A 6,088-nucleotide genomic window follows, 5' to 3' on the forward strand; every position below is an offset into this window, starting at 1 on the left:
TAATGAAGCAGCGCATCCGAGGAGCACTTTGATAGTTAGTTGTCCAGAGATAGAAAGACAGAGAGAGGGAGAGAGATGAGGTGAAGCTCTGCTCCTGTGAGAGCCATAACAGAGAGAATTAACATGCCGACATCAGCCCGTTTTGAAGCACTTCTGAGCTGCTCTTCCTACATCATCTGTACTTTTATTTTCTGAGAGGTGAAACCGCAAGCTCGACACTTCTGTCTGCGTATAAAGATACTCCTGTTTCAAAAAAAGCAATGGTCTGAAGATGCAGTGTGTGCTGAACTAAGATAAACAAATAATTGATTAAAAGACCAGCATTTGTGCTGCAAAAATGAGTTACTGCATGTGCTTTTAAGTTAATTGACACTAGGTGGCAGAAAGTTGCACACAGTATTTTATACAGTATATCCAGCCTCTAGCAACCAAAAAAGTACCAAAAAGCAGGGTTATCGCTGTCATTTTTTTATAGGTTGGTATAACATTGGAATTTGCACATCTGGAGTACAATGTATATTTCATGATCCATGAATATGGCAAATATTCAATACCATGGTATGTTTCAAAGTAGCTTTGTGTTTGTTTGGCGTTCTGGCGTTCAGAATGTTCATGTTGAGCGAATGCACTGTTTACTGTCAGTATTTCCATGCCTAGTTTCCCCTCAGAGAGTAAGAAACTGAGGTTACCATTCAGCTCAAAGTAGAAATTGGTCTGAAGCCCAGCTGCGAGTGGCGAACAACTCAAGATAAGAGTAAAGCCCTCTGTGTGATACTCATCTGTGTGAAATTTTGCTTAGAGTAATGCGAGCAATATTTTTCTTGCCAGGATGCATTACATGCCCTGAGAGAAGACAAGAATAGGGCATTTATACATGCACAAACATAAAATACAAACTAGCTTTGGGCAACATAAGATACCAGAGGAGATGCAGAAACACTTTCAACATTTATTTTTAAAGAGGCTTTTGGACTAATTCAGAAGGAAACCTATTTGCTTTGACTGCCGACATAAATGCCTTATGGCTTGCATCAGAAACTGTAGTGCCTGTAATCTGTTTATGGATGGATAGTTAAAGCAATAATGATTATATGACCTTGTTATCAACCAGATATTTTGAACTGAATCTTCCTAAATTTATAATCTACTCACACTTGTTGTTTCAAACCTATATGACTTTTGTTTGCCTGTTTAGGAATATCATGTATACTATTTTCACTATAATGTGATGATAATAGATAATATAAAATCATATAGGCCATCTTTATTCATTCTTTTTTGTAGTTTGAAATCTTCCCTACCCATTTATTGTAATTGCATGGAGTGAAAAATGACCAACCCATTTAAAATGCATCTCTTTGTATTACATGGAAGAAAGAACGTCATACAGGTTTGGGACGACATCAAGGTGACTAAATTATGATATAATCTTCATTTTTGATTGAAGTAATCCTTTAAAAATGTGCAATAACAACACAGCTCTACAGCAACTGATAGAAGCCAACGCCAGGCATCTTGACTGAATCCTCTGACCTCTGACCTCTGAGGAACTGAAGTTCAGAGTGTGAATTTTTAAGATGAGCCACAACATTCAACACCTGCCCGAAACACACACAGCCTTAAAAGTCTCCAAAAGAGTATATATTGCGTCTGTGAAGCCTTGCTTTCAGAACACGCAGACTCTGAGCTTTTTAAATCGTTTAATCTGACGTCTCATTGGAAATGTACCACATTGTAATATAAGCTGTGTAAATCTAAAGAACGGTTTGGGAGATATTATGTCTGGCATGTTGTATAAACAGGGTTCATAGATGAAGGCATGTGGTGTTGCTGTGAGGGAATCTCCCGAGGGAAAACTGGCTGTGTAATTAGGTTGAAAAGGCTGATTAGTATTCACAGGTCATCAAGAGAATCTGAAGGGTAGACCCTCAACTGGGCTTTTGTGTTGTACAGTTAATGTTGTTTTGAACCGTTGAGTTCATTTTTTCATCCAAATCAGCGACGTCAGTCATATTTCCACAATCTGTACAGACGGTGCGCTTCCATTTCACAGTTGCCTTTTTTTCCAAAGTACACAAATGCACAAATGCTACTTATTTTAGTGCTTCAACTTAAAGTTATTTCAGTTTAAATTTAAATTAAATTTTCATTTAGTTTAAGTTTTTCAGCTAATATTTTGTATTTTATTTTATTTTATTTAAATGCTTTTGATAGTTTTAAATGATGATAATAATTTTTCCAGATACTAATCATAATTATATCCTGATGTGCCAAAATCAGGATTTAAAATCTAATCCTAAAGTAAGACTAAACTAAATTCTCTAAAATGTTTTGATTTTTTTCACACCAATTTTTTTAGAAAAATTATTTATATATATATATATATATATATATACAGTATATATATATATATATATATATAATTATTATTTTATTTTTTTATTTATTTTTTTATAACAACCCGAGGTGAAGGAGAAGCTGCACAGATACATGAGTTATCATCAGGTCTCGTCAGGTCCATTACAACCTGTTCTGAGAGAATATGCAGTGGTAATGGCTCCTGAGCGCTCGTTCAGATTTCACACCTGGCTCTCCTTACTCAACACAATAAATGACTTAAAGGGGAATAAGAATTGCCTTTTTAAGAGCAAACATAAAAACCAGGCGCTTGCAGCTGCTATAAATGAGCACCTTTGTCAGTTTTAGCTGTGGCCGAGCTACTAACTAACAAAAGCAAATTTGAGGGTAATTGCTTTGGGCTTGTAATGGGTTGTGCAAGTGAATGAAAGGCTGTTGGCATTTTAACAGCATGCCAGGCCTACTCAGAAAATAATGAGCTTTGCATTGACAACAATAGTCCGAGGAGAGAAGTCTGGTCCATTAATCAAACATGTTTTTGGGACAGGAAAATCTGGAATACGGGAATACGGAAATCATGCTGCGGAGGTTGAAGCTCTGTAACTATTTGTGTTGTGAAAGAAAGTAGATCTGTTGAGGGTTATCCCTGAGCGGAGCTGACCCAGGATTTGTTTTCTTGACCTGAGAAATGTAGAACTGAACATCGTTGATGGATATTCTTACAATAGACACATGTGGAAAACAGGATGTCAGGACATTTGGAAACAGCAGGATACAACAGGCACATTCACTGCATTTCTCGCGGACAGTTGATCACATGCTCTTTTTATTGTCTCATGGTTGATTTACAATACCCAAGTGAACATATTTACACATTTCCCCTTCGTTGCTCCTAATTCTCTCTCAGATCTGAGAAATGTGACCAATAAAGGTTATGTATTGGCATCTGTGGTTCCATGAAGAATCTATGGAACCTTTTCATTCCACGTGGTGGAAAAAGATTCTTCAGAACAGATTATTAAAATGTTCCTAAAACGAAGAAAAAAAAAAAGGTCCTTTTTGGAACCCCAAAATTATTTGTACACTAGCTAAAAAATAATAATAATAAAAAAAGAGAAATAGTATTTTCTTGCAAAACATAGTCCAGTAATCATAAAAAAGGTTACAACTTAAAATAAAAACAACAAATCTTCTTAATTTTTTAACAGTGTTCATGTCATTGCTGCAGAAACTCCTTTTTGAAGCCTTTATTTTTAAGGGTGTCTAACAATTAACGTCCTTCACATACACAATGATGGATTAGTGCGGCCAAACACGTACTGTATATTACTATACTACAATTGTACAATTTCCCCTTCGTTGCACCTTCTCTCTCTCTCTCTCTCTCTCTCTCTCTCTCTCTCTCTCTCTCTCTCTATTAATTATCCTCATTTGAGTTTGCTTTATAAGTTGATCCCTTATAGTCATTCTCTGTTTGGTCTATGTTGCATTTATTGTGTGTTGCCCTTCCTGTCGAATTATTTTTTTTATTTTTTTTTATTTATTTTTTTTGTCTTGACATTTTTTATTTCTTATCATTATTAAACTTCATATTGGAACTTTATTCTTCATCTTCGTCTGACTTCCTGCAACCACCCGTGACAGTCCAATAATCATAAAAAAGGTTACAACTTTGAAAAATCTTTGTTTTACAGTTTTTATGGCATTGCTGCAAAAGACACCCTTAAAAATAAAGGTTTCAAAAGGGAGTTAACAACAAACGTCCTCATGCATAATGATGGATTAGTGCGGCTGTTTAATTCTCCACAGCCGCCCTTCACCTTTCTCTCCTTCTTTCATCCCAAGAACATCAATATCACTCTTCACTTTGAAGCACGTTGCCATGCATGTGCCGTTAAACCGGTCAGTTATCCGTCTACGTGTTTTGGTAGGTTCAGTTTCCACGAGCCGGCTCAAAGCGCTTGCTCGTTAGTTTAAACATAATCCTGTGAGGAATGTTGTCATGCCTTGATCTCTGGTACATTCTGGACGTTACCCGCTCCACGCGGGGCCAATGCAAACAGCTTGGCAACTGTTGATTGTGATAACAACGGACGGCGAAATCTGATATTTGGAACAATTTGAACTCACTGTCCCAAAATTCATTCCGATGTCATGCTGTAATCTAATCCTCTGCCTCCCCATATCTGGAAAGTAGTTACGGAGTACATGGCTTTTTAACTCATCTGCTGTAAAAGTGTAGGACACCGCAAGCAATAACACAATAGACTTTTGGTGTGTATTGCACATATCAATATTCTGCAAGTATAATCTAATCAAAGATATATGACTAGGGGAAAGACAAAGTCAGTCTTCCACACCGAAGACTAATTCGCTTTTAACTCTGATCTTGTTTTTCTGGCTTGACAACAGCGGCCGTCCATCAGCAGAGGCCTGGATGCTGAGCCTCCCTTAAAATATTAATCTGAATAAATGTAATGACTAAAGTGATCAAATTAACTCTTTTTTTTTTCCTTTTCTTTAGCTCAAATAGCACAGATGGCAGATTTCAAATTGTGTACTTCTTGAGCTAACTGGGAATGCTATCTTTGTAGCTTTTTTATTTTTATCCAGATATTATTGAAGAAGTTGGAAACAATCATCAATCAACAATCAATCATCAGTTTGAGCACAATTATCAAGATGGTACTGAGTGATTTGTTCTTTTCATCTCCATTATTGTCGTGTTTTTAAGTCTTTTTTTCAGAGATTTACCAGAGTTTGATTATCAGCGTAAAAGATATTATGCTAAACCTACTACAATCTTTTATTTGGTCGTGGTATAGAGGGCAGGTTTATCAATATTACAGTACACATCAGCCTCCCCAGTTTTCAAGCTCACAGGAAAAGATTATTAGTGAATAACGACTTAAAATTCTGTCTGTTTCTCACACAAAACTGTCATATGACATCAGAAAACAGAGAATATAGCACACAAGTCTTTTGGACTATATGCCAGATCCATTAGAAGTGAAATTGACCATTTCTGTGATACTTTTAAGGTTAAAGAGTGAGCCAGTATTACCCTTTTTGTTCAGCAGAAGAAAATCACACAGGTTTGGAACAGCATGAGGGTGAGAAAATGATGACAACATTTGGCTGAGTATCACTTTAATAAATCAAACATAATGAGAACACATTCTGGTCTAAAAGACAATGGGCTCATTGGACAGATCACTGTATAAATAAAAGTAAATGACTGTTGCAATGAAATATTATTGTGCTTTAGCAATCAACACAATGTGCTGATGTGTAATTGGGGGGGGGGGGGGGGGGGTTCAGTAGTTCAACAGTAAGCATGGTTGTGAAAATGAGCGGTTTTCATTTTAATCACCTTGAGGCTCTTGCCTGTGGCGAGGGAGGGGTGATAAGAGGCAGTCGGCAGGATTTTAAGAGTCTCCAAGTTTTTTCAGACCTTTGCGTCAAATGCGAGACACTAAGGGCCCTTTCACACCTACCTTATTTGGTCCAGATTTTCAGACTTTTCAGACCGAACAGATGAAATTTGGTCAGACGAAAAGAGGTAGTCTCGGTCCGGATCAAACTGAACAAAGGTTTGGCTCGTTTCTAGTGTGAAAGCATTTTCTGTATGGTTCGGACTTTCAGACCATTTACAGGAAATTCCGGTGGTTCCCGCAGGACTGCTTGTAGTCTTCTCCTCCTTTCCTGCCAGCAACAATAAAATGTTCGC

Source organism: Abramis brama, assembly GCF_963993115.1.
Source record: "Abramis brama genome assembly, chromosome: 9".
NCBI lineage: Eukaryota > Metazoa > Chordata > Actinopteri > Cypriniformes > Leuciscidae > Abramis > Abramis brama.